At 38.5% G+C, this 12,066-nt stretch overlaps 1 long non-coding RNA gene across 1 annotated transcript in view; it reads right to left on the reverse strand.

Annotated features, from left to right (window-relative positions):
* The window catches only part of LOC112611062, an 86,078-nt gene that overhangs the window by 60,010 nt on the left and 14,002 nt on the right, over positions 1-12,066 (reverse strand). Inside the window, exon 2 of the long non-coding RNA XR_003116535.1 lies at positions 7,918-7,985. This is a non-coding gene — a long non-coding RNA (uncharacterized LOC112611062). The remainder of the gene's footprint in view (positions 1-7,917; positions 7,986-12,066) is intronic.

Raw genomic sequence — 12,066 nt, forward strand, 5'->3', positions numbered from 1 at the left:
GAGTTTGAGGCTGCAGTTAGCTATGACAACACCATTACACTTCAGCCTGGGAAACAGAGTGAGACTCCATCTCTTCAAAAAAAAAAGAGAGAAAAAAAAGAGTATGGTCTATTTTCACTTTTACATACATATATCAGTGTAAATGCGTACACTGTTCTACTTTTATCTCTCTTGGATTATTTCTCAATACTTGATTGATAGTTATTTCCTGGTAACAAGACGATTGGGTGACCCTTGGATCCTTTTAGCTAGGATATAAAAGATTAAAAGAAGAATTATTAATGGTAATTTATATATTGGTAAGTTAAAGAACCTTGACTCTTCCTGAAAAGTTCCCATAGTTTTTACACGTTTAATCTTTACTTAAATTTAAAACATTCTATAAATTATTACATTTTTATAATATACATGTTAACTAATAGTCTCCTCTTAATGTGACTTCCCAAAATTATATATTCAGCCGGTCGTGGTGGCTCACGCCTGTAATCCCACCACTTTGGGAGGCCGAGGCGGGTGGATCACCTGGGGTCAGGAGTTCGAGACCAGCCTGGCCAACATGATGAAACCCCGACCCTACTACAAATACAAAAACTAGCCAGGCATGGTGGCAGGCACCTGTAATCCCAGCTACTCAGGAGGCTGAGGCATGAGAATCGTTTGAACCTGGGAGGCAGATGTTACAATGAGCCAAGATGGCACCACTGCACTCCATCCTGGGGGATACAGCGAGACTCTGTCTCCAAAATAAAAAAGAGAAAACAAAACAAAACAAAACTGATATATTCATTCTTGTCAACGTGATTGAGCAAATTTTAGATGACTAGTGCTATAATAGCCACACATGTATTACGCCTAGAAGAATTCAATTCATGGCCTAAAGCTCATTTGATCTTTCAACTTCCCCAACTTCCCCAAAGTAAGAATGCTTTGGTCAGTATAACTAAATCACGAGTAGACCCCATTGGTTAATCAGTTTCACAAGGATAGTTCTCACATCATGAGTGGGCCTGAGACATGCCTCCATCCCATGTGGCATATGGAAAGACAACTTTAGCAGTGCGCAGAACAAAATGTCAGGGCCAGAAAAGAGGATCCCTAAGTAAGAAATGAACTTGCCATGATTTATCCACCTAGCATCCTCCCTTCCCCATTGCCCTTAGATCTGCTTGCTTCATCGCCTTTCTAAGGCGGACAACATTAAAAAGTAGGATCACTGTTTAAAAAGGGCAGAAAATCATCCAGGGATAGATCTGTCCCTACATATTGACCAATTCCATCTTATGACATTTATGCATGTATTTAGACAAAATAGGAAAAGATGCTATTTATGCAATTTCAAGCCAGCTTTTAAGAAACAGTTGAATTATTGTTAAAAGTGATTCTGAAAACTGATAAAATACTGTCAAATTTGTAATGAATAGCTATTTTCACAATAGCAAGTGATTTGAGTCCATTCAGCCTCTACTGTTCAAATCAGTTTGTTGCTGGCACAGCTGAAACAATTTGCTGGAGTATTTGGAGTTGAATACAAAGAAAAATAAATAGCTTGACCTGACATTAATTAATATAATGTTGTTAGGAGCAATTTAGCTTGCTAGATGCAAAACCAAAATTTTTTAAGATTTAACCTTCTAGTATGAAGTACTTCTAAGCAATTTTCAGCAACTCCATATGGAATTCTTAAAATGCAGAACCAACATTATTATAATAATGGCTATGAACCAGGGACAGAAAAGAGGCAGACATTCATCCTGACAGAGATAAATAATGGGCAAAGTAAATTATTAGCTGGATACTTGTTATACATGAACTAAACCATCTAACTTATATTTATACACAAAGCATAATGTTCTGCAATCCATTCAAATGAACACGGTAGTAGTTACTAGGGAAAAATGATTTTGATTGTATCATTAAATTTAAAGCATTCACTTTAGGCACTGAGCACAGCCCTCAAGTGGGCCTTTTATCACAGGCTTAATGTGAAGAGTGCAAGAAAAAACTTGCTAGCTAATGTTTTTAGCATCTAAACCTCTCTCCACTTTTTGGTGAGACTATCTAAAATACTTAGGAAAAAAAGTCAGCATTGCATTTCTAATTCAGCTTCAAAAATAATGTGGAAATATTGGAAAAAAAAAAAAGAATGAAATAGCAGCGGGGGTGCTGGGGGGGGAATCGCTTACTGATTGTCCGCTGCCTGTTCAGGATAGTAAATGTCATTGGCCATAAGGGACTGTGAAGCCTCATCACTCTAGATTTCACGAAAGACAGAAACTAAAGTAGAGATAACTTGAAAAGTTCTGCTACCCTGAATCATTTACCACAAATTGAAATATACCTTGGGGTTTTATGTTGAGTAATAATTGATCGTGTTTTGAGAAAACTGCCTCTTATTTTGTTTTCCTGATTTTCTGTCAAAAAAAAAAAAAAAAAACCCACAGAAATACCCATCCAACGATTAAAGTTGACCATTTTGTATAGTGATTTTTAATCTTTGTAATGGTAGTAGTTGTTGTTGTTACATATCCCTTTGAGAATCTGATGATCTCTCCAGAAAAATCCATGTACGTTCCCTTCAGTTCTGCATGTTTCAGAAGATGCAGAGAAGTTTTATTCAATTTAAGAAGGTGATGATGTAGGTAGGAATAGGATGAGCAGGATAAAAAAGGAATGTGATAATGTATAACATGATGATGAAGAGCATTCTGGAACCAGGTTTGGATGGTTCAGGGCCATCGAGCACAGCTCCACACAGAGGAAGGATAAAGAGAATAGTATCCTAGCTCTGACGGGGTTCAAATCCACCCCCACCATTCATAAACTCCAGGATCTGTCAAGTTCTTAGTCTCCGTTTCTTCACCTGTATACTTATATCACCATTTTGAATATTAGAAAAAGTAATGCCTGTAAAACATTTTTAAATAAGAGGCGTGGCACATAGTAAACACATAGAAAGATAAGCTGTTACCATTGTGCCCAAGTTGGAGCTAGTATAATATCATAGAATGACATGCCAAGTTATTTTTCTAATCCTTCATCACCGACTTCTTGGATATGTTTTCCACCTGGTTGTACCATGCACATGTTCACTATTCCCAAGCTTTGGAGTGTCCTCTTCTTATCCCTTTTCACACTGATAAGCTCCTACCCAGCATTTCATTCCCAACTCCAATATCACTTCCACTTGGATGGTCTCCTCAATTCCCCTGGACAGAGCTTGCTGTTCCTTTTCTATACTCATAGCATGTATTATCTCTATTATTTAACTCGTCACCTTATACTGAAGTTTTAAATCCACCTTTTTATACTCTTAGATTGTAACATTTTTATTTCTATTCCCAAGTCTTAGCATATGACTGGCAAAAAGCTAAATATTTAATAACAGATGGATGGAAAGAAAGAAAGAAGAAAGAGAAGGATGGAGTAAGGGAGGGAGAAAGGAAAGAAGGAAGGTTGGTTGTATTGCCAACCTCCATCAAAATGGAATAAAAGTGAACCCATTATCTTCACCCACACCTGAAATTCCCTGGAGTTCTCTCTCTCTAGGTTTATATGTTTTTTGTTTGTTTTTTGTTTTTCAGTGCTTTCACTGTCTCCCACTTTAAAACCATAATCCTATCTGACTTTCTTGCTCAATCCCTTAAAAGGCAATCCATTAGAACACCATCTTATCTCTCTTTTTTTGAGATAGAGTCTACTCTGTTACCCAGGCTGGAGTACAATAGTGCAATCTCAGCTCACTGCAACCTCCACCTCCCAGGTTCAAACAATTCTCCTGCCTCAGCCTCCTGAGTAGTTGGTGCAGGCATGCACCACCACACCTGGCTGATTTTTGTATTTTTAGTACATAAGAGATTTTGCCATGTTGGCCAGGCTAGTCTTGAACTTCTGACTTCAAGTGATCCTCCTCCCTCGGCCTCCTAAAGTGCTAGTATTACGGGCATGAGCCACTGCACCCAGCCAATCATTTTATCTTTCTTCATGGAATATCTTCATCAGTCCACCTCTTATTCCTTTTATACTAATAGTTTAGAACTTGTGCCCAAAGCATTTTTAAAACCTTCCTTACTGCTCTCTCATGTCCAGTCTCTCCCTACTAAAATTTAATTTTCCCAGATAAAAACTAATTATGTCATTTTCTTGCTAGAATACCTTTAAGAGTTCCCTGTTGCCTGACACTCAGTGTGCTCCAAAGTGTGGTCCCAGCCAACCTTTTCAGAATTCTCTCACTCAATCCCTTCTCCTTTAGCCAATGAAGTAGGCACATTTCTCTTACTCCACACTTTTGATCTCTTCCTCTACACCATACCTTTGCTCTTGGTCACTCTCTTCTCCAATGGCCTTCCTTTTTTCTTTTTAGCTCATATAAATCTTTTAATTAATAGTGTTTTATTTATCTAAGACCTCAGACCAATGATTTCCAGCCCATGGAGTACTAGAGATCATTTTAATGCTAAAAAAATTAAATTTTGAAGCTTTCCAGGTCTGTCATGAACTGAAGGCTCTGAGATTTTAACCACTTGCAAGCTAATAAGTTAGCCTGTTACTGTTTCATGAATGCTGGCAGAAGAAGGAGACTCCTAGACCAAAAACAAAGACTCTGGCATAACGAAATAAGCAGCAAGCACATCAGGATACTGAGGCTCATAGCCCTTGCACCCAGTACTACCAGAGCAGTATTATGGGCCCAGATAGGTCTTTCACATCCACTGAGTTTGCTCACAGATGAGAAACGCAGGGCCTAGGGCTCAGCATTATTTTTTTTCTAAATTTGATTATTAATTCATACATTATATTTGAGACATTTATGTGGTTTGTGTGACATTTTCTTACATGACAGAATATGTAATGGACAAGTCATGGTATTTGAGGTATCCATCACCTCAAGTATTTATTCCTATATGTTGGGAACAATTCAAGTCGTCTCTTCTAGCTACTTTCAAATATAAAATACATTGTTGTTAATGGAATCAACCATATCTTTTTTTTTCTTTGATTCTGTATCTTTTTTTTATTATGTTTGTTTGTTCTGTCACCCACGCTGGAATGCAGTGGCACGATCTCAGCTCACTGCAACCTCCGCCTCCCAGGTTCAAGCCATTCTCCTGCCTCAGCCTCCCGAGCAGATGGGATTACAGGCGTGCACCACCACACCTGGCTAATTTTTGTATTTTTGGTAGAGATGCGGTTTCACCATGTTGGCCAGGCTTGTCTCAAACTCCTGACTTCATGATCCACCCGCCTCAGCCTTCTAAAGTGCTGGGATTACAGGCGTGAGCCACTGTGCCCAGCCAATTCTATATCTTTGCTACTATGTACAGTGCTGCAATAAACATGAGACTGTAGATATTTCTTTGATATGCTGATTTATTTTCCTTTGGATAAAGACCCAGTGGTGGGATTGCTGGATCATATGGCACAACATTTCAGCATTTTTTTTTTAATATTTTTTATTTTTTTGAGAAAGCCTTGCTCTGTTGCCCAGGTTGGAGGACAGTGGCATGATCATGGCTTACTATAGCCTCAACCTCTCAGGCTCAAGCAATCCTCCCACCTTAGCTTCCTGAGTAGCTGGGACTATGTGCAGGCCACCATGCCTGGCTAATTTGTGCGTGTTTTTTGTAGACATGGGGTTTTACCATGTTGCCCAGGCTAGTCCTGAACTTCTGGGCTGAAGTGATTTGCCCACTTTGGCCTCCCAAAGTCCTGGCATTATAAGCCTGAGCCACCGTACCTGGTCTCCAGCATTATTTTTGAGCAAGCAGCAAACACTGTAGCAAATAATAGTCAGTCCTTTTCTCTCCAAGTAGCACGCATTTAGAGGGAAGTCAGACTATGATCCCTTTATCTACTAGTTGCCTGTATTACTAGCTACAGAAATGGGTTCACCAGTAGTGGGATATGCCTTGCAGTATGTGGAGACATTCAGGGTTCATGCTTGAAAATATTAAGAGTTTTCCACTCTTAACAATATTGAGTGGCAAACATCATGACAAACAAGTATACATTCATACACTTGTATTTTATTAGTCATAGAAGTATCTACACATCTTTTTGAAAAGTAATTATATAGGTAATTTGTGAAGCCTGAGTCAGTCTACAGAAAGTGCAACTCTCATTTCTGTCATCCTTAGGGGTCTGTAATATACACAGGTTGGAAACCACTACTTTTCATTATAAAGCTCTTTGAGGTCTCAGACTGCATTTTGATGTCTTTTTATTTCCCATGACCTAGTGTAGGGCTAGGTTTATTCTAACTATTTAACAGATACTTGTTAAAAAAAAAAAAAATGAAGGTGAATAGAATTTGCCAATAAATTCAAGTTGAAAACTATGGAGATACATTTCATAAAGAGTATCAGGGAAGGCAGCTGACTTTGAAAACAATAGGAGACAAAGAGTAACTGTACATCGAACCCAGGATGTGGGGAAGCAGGTTTCCGCATGAGTTTGATTCCATTTTTCTTTGGTGTGTTGTAGAATTCTGTTAAAATTCTGAGGAGTAACAATTCAATAGCCAAAAAGAGATGCTTCTTGCAGGTAATGATATAGTAAAGTCACCATGACAGAGTTCAGATAGCAGCAGAATATTGATCAGGAGACCGAGATTCTAGTTTGAGTTCTTCCCCTAACAAGTTGTATGATATTTGACGTATATCCCCTGTCTTCATCTGCAGTGGACAGGGACAAGGCTGAATTCTGTAGGGGATGTTGTTGGGGCCTCATCATGGTAGACAGCAAACAATGGCCACACTTTTTTTTTTTTTTAAAAAAGTTCTTCCCATCAACAGGTGGAGTCTATTTCTCCATTCCTGGGGCACTGAATTGGCCTCGTGACTTCCTTTGACCAACAGAATGTGACAGAAGTAACCTTGTGCACGCCCCAAGCCTGGACCTCAAGAAGCCTTGCAGCTTGCACTCTTGCACTGAGAACCCTCCCACCACACAAGCAAGCTTGAGCTACCTTTATGAATCAGGTATCAGCAAACCTTTTCTGTAAAGAGTCAGATGGTAAATATATTAGCTTTGGTGTCTGCACAGTCTCAGCCTAACTCTTTCATTTTACTGATAAAGCAGATACAGGCAAGATATAAAAGAATGTACTCCAATCAAGCTTTATTTACAAAAACAAGCAAAAACACTGGATTTGGCCCATGGGTCACAGTTTCAGATCCCTATGATAGAAGATAAGGAACTATGTGAAGAGAGGCCCCAGCCACGCCCACTGCCCCAGCCATCCCAGCTAAGGCCCCAGACATGGGGGCAAGCCCAGCTTAGATCAGCTGAAACCTCCTGAGGCCTGCAGCATGGTCCAGCTGCCCCACCACAGGAACAACCTAAAGAAATCTGAAATGAACTCAGCCACTGCAGTTTCAAGCCTCTAGGTGGTCTGCTACACTGCCAAAGTTCAACCATACACACATTCCAATCTTCTTTTCCAGTCAAAATTACCTGTTCTCCAGTGGCTGTGAGGTTACTGAGGGCCCAGAGCTGCTCCTACTTCAGAGAACTGCCTTACCTTAGAGATTACACTCTGCCTCCAAGGCAGTCCACAATAAATGGCTGACAAGGAGGTACAACGGGTCAAACCCCTACTGCAAAGTGGGTGCAATTCAGGAGTTGTGGGCTCTCTCTGGGAAGCTGGAGTGAGTTTTCCGCTGAAATCTTGCTTTGTTCGGCAGCTTCTTCCCTGTCCTGCCTTGCTTCCCTCTCTTCCCTTCTCCTGCATGTACTCTTCCAATAGACCATTTGCACAAAAATCACCATGCCAAGTTCTGCTTTTAGGAAACATAAGATAGCTCCTAAAATTTCTTTGGTATCCATCATAATTATAATCAGGCCACAACTTGGGATAAAAGACTGAGATGCAAATGTGAAGGGCAACATAATAAACCAAAAAGATGAAATTAAACCCACCTTAAGACATGGCAAGAAGAAGAGCATAATCTTCTATGCCACAAATGCCTTGTCTGCACCTAGAAATGCTAGTAGGGGAAGGAAAATTGAAAGTAGAATTTCTTGGAATAAAATTAAAATCCTGGTAATCTGTCTTCACTTAATATCATTTCCTTAAAATTACCAAAATCTATCAAATTTTTGAAATATATGTTTATTATATTGTCCCAAAAAAGTCCCTGTTATAGTTGGTGCATTTCTCCCCTCCAAATCTCATGTTGAAATTTGATGCACGGTGTTGAAGGTGAGACCTAGCAGGAGGTGTGTGGACGGATCCCTCATATGTGACTTGATGCCATTTTTAAAGGATTGAGTGAGTTCTCACTCGAAGTTCCGACAAGAGCTGACTCTTAAAACGAGTCTAACACCATTCTCTCCTTCTCTTGCTTCTGTCTCACCATGTAATGCCTACTTCCACTCCCCCATGAATGGAAGCTACCTAAGGCCCTCCCGCAAAGCAGATGTGGGTGCCATGCTTCTTGTATAGCCTGCAGAACCATGAGCCAAGTAAATCTCTTCTCTTTATTAATTACACAGCCTCAGGTATTCCTTTACAGCAACACAAAATGGACTAAGACAAACCCTATTCTATTGGACACTGTGCCCACATCACGCTAATAGACAATGTTAGTCCCTAATCTTGTCTCCCTTTTGTCCTTTGTTTCCTCACTGAGAAAAAACAACACAAGTTGTTCCAATACATCGTGTGAAAATTGAGACTACTAATGAATTCATGCACATAAATTAAATTGAAATCACCAGATGGACAGTAATTTGTAAATACAATATACCTATCATCATTATTCTTCAAACAGCATTCTGAGTATTCTGAATCAAAAAAAAAAAAAAAGGAAAGAAATATTGCCATCAGCGGGTTCCCTGTAAACTGGGAATTGGGTAGCTGGCAAAAGGAGAGATCTGAAGGAAATCTGAAGAAAAAGTAATGACAGCAGCAGGGTTCCCTTTCAAAGGAAGAGAAATAAAGAATTGTCAGAGAGGAAATACTAATAACTAGCACAGCGAAGTATGTGAAAAGAATCTCTAAAAGATATGAGATAGAAACAGAAAGACAGCCTATATCTAGAGGCTAGAAAGGGGAAATTTAAGAAAAAGAAAATGCATTTGTTGGAATAACATGAAGATGCTTCCTCCATGTGGGTATGTCTTCTAGGGATGAAAACACTCAGGAAAAGAGTGTAGTGAAAAATAAAATCAGGAATACCTTGGTAGATACACACTGGAATTTATACGTTCTTAAATATGTGTTAGTTTTTAAAAATAAAGATTTAAATGAATGTGTTCTGTTTTGATTTGCATCATTTCAATTAGTTTATATTTTTTCTAAGTGAGAATTATTATCCAAACTAAGATGGTTCTGTCATACTTGCTTTCTTAGTAGAAAATAAAAGAAAAAGAAAGAAAGGAGGGAAAGAACAGTTCAATATACAGACTTCTTTTGAAATGCCGAGCACTTCATCCAAACTTTCTATATCTTAGTTTCCTCACTTGTATGTAAATGAAAAGATCAGGATATGTTTTAAAATTCAATAATTCTTAGGGGAAAACATGAGGTTTTACTGCATGAATACTAACTGGAGGAAACATTCTAAATGGCATTTTTAAGTCAAATTGCTGTTTGTAACCTTAGTATACAACTTAGAAGAGCAATACTTTCTGCATTGCTTCAAATCTAAAAGTATTCAAAAAAAGCTAATTTGGTACAGCTGGGAAGAGCTCTAAGGATGTATGTTAATCTAATGACTGTTTAGTATAGGAAATTATAGCTTAAATAATTTATATGAATTTGGATATTCATTAAGGTTTAACAGCATTTGAGAAGGAGTAATTTTAAGACCAGGAACTAAAAATAGTGACATTTGCTTTCACAGAAACCACAAGTAAATGGCAAAGCATATAATTAATGTACACATTACTTCATTTTAGGGTTTATGCAAACCAAGAGTTACACAAACTATAAGACATTTTGAGTTTAATGCATGTGGTTATTTTCAGGGAATTAAAAAATCTGTAAGATTGAAAAAGGAATCAACTAGATAACTTTAAAATAAAAATTAGCAGGAAGGCTTAGGGAAGCATTTTTGTGGATAAATTTGACTTCATCATAATCAAGAGAAGGGTGTAAAGACAGACTAGGGAGAAAGATGGCAAAGGATAATTAGGAAGCAACATCCCAAAGCAGGTGATGAGAATTCCTCTCTCACATGGAAGGGGATTCCCTGAAAATGCACAGAACTCAGGAGGGGAAGAGGCGAAAGCAAATGTAATTAACTACTAGTTGCCAAGACATTTGCTTTTTCATGGGCTTCAATTCTGCTCTTCTTGTCTCCTTCTAAACCACTCCTTCTTGGCCACTGGTATGAGGAAGTGCTTCCTGAACTCACGTGGTTCAAATCTCTCTCCCTGTGCCCCAAGTCTCATTTCAATTTTGATGATTGCCCTCTGGGTACTGGTACTCCATGGATCTGATTGGGTTCCATGATTGACTTCTGATTTGAATTCTCCAAATTACCATGAATATTACCCTCTGAAATGTTCCCTATTTTTTACTCTTATGACAAAATCCACCCCTACTTCCATGGCTGTAACTATTTAGTCATTACAAAATGTTTGAATTGGCGAATCAAGATATTTGATATATGCCACAATCCAGACTGTTGTCATATAAAACACACGTTTCATATCTTTGGTCTTCAATGTGAAGAATTTCACATTGCTTATTATTTAGGCACCAATACATTATAGAATATATAATTTTAAAAGTTATGTGTAATTCTATATTATTAAAATATACAAATATAATTTATGTATATTAATAACAGTGTTACAGACTTTCAATAAATCAGCATGTTAATCTCACAACTAAGATTTTGTGAATAACTGAAAAGTATTTTATTCTGGTAAAGTATACATAATACAAAATCCCATCTGAACTCTTTGAAAGTGTAGAGTTTTGTGGTATTAGCATATTCACATTGTTCAGCAACATCGTTCAACCATTCATCTCCAGAAGGTTTTCATCTTCCCAAACTGAAACTCTGTAACCACTAAACACTAACTTTTCATTCTCCCTCCTCCCAGCTACTGACAACTACCAGTCTCTTTTCTATCTCTATGAATTTGACTAGTTACTTCATATAAGTTGGCTCATACAATATTTGTCCATGTATGACTCATTTATGACAGCTAGCATAATGTCTTCAAAGTTCATTCATGTTTTAGTACATGTCAGAATTCCCCTTCCTTTTTGGGGGGGGGGGTGGGGGACGGAGTCTCGCTCTGTTGCCCAGGCTGGAGTGCAGTGGCCGGATCTCAGCTCACTGCAAGCTCCGCCTCCCGGGTTCACGCCATTCTCCTGCCTCAGCCTCCGGAGTAGCTGGGACTACAGGCGCCTGCCACCTCGCCTGGCTAGTTTTTTGTATTTTTTAGTAGAGACAGGGTTTCACCGTGTTAGCCAGGATGGTCTGGATCTCCTGACCTCGTGATCCGCCCGTCTCGGCCTCCCAAAGTGCTGGGATTACAGGCTTGAGCCACCGCACCCGCCGAATTCCCTTCCTTTTTAAGGCTGAATAGCATTCCATTTTGTGTGTGTGTGTGCGTGTGTGTATAAAAATTACATATACACACACACCACATTTTGTTTATCCTTTTAAACATTGATAAACACATGAGTTCTTTCTTGGCTATTATTAAGAATGTGGCTATGAATGTGGATGTACAAATACTTGTTAAAGTTTATGCTTTCAATGCAGAATGGTCATAGTTTTTGTTTCATTGTTTATATTTAAAGCCTACAACATTATGTTATGGGATACAGAGATACTGAAAAGGTTACTATAGTGAAACAAATTAACATATCTATAACCTCACACAGTTACATATTGTGTGTATGTGTGTGTTGGTGGCAATAGCAGCTATAATCTACTACTTTAGCATGAATCTCACATACAGTACAAATTTACTGCCCATGGTCTTTGTGTTACAACATTAGATCTCTAGACTACAGATAACTCAATCGTGAAAAAACAAATAACCCAGTTAAAAAACGGGAAAAAGACCTGACTAGATATTTCTACAAAGAATACATAAAAG

The sequence above is a fragment of the Theropithecus gelada genome, chromosome 17, assembly GCF_003255815.1.
Source record: "Theropithecus gelada isolate Dixy chromosome 17, Tgel_1.0, whole genome shotgun sequence".
In the NCBI taxonomy this organism is placed as follows: Eukaryota; Metazoa; Chordata; class Mammalia; order Primates; family Cercopithecidae; genus Theropithecus; species Theropithecus gelada.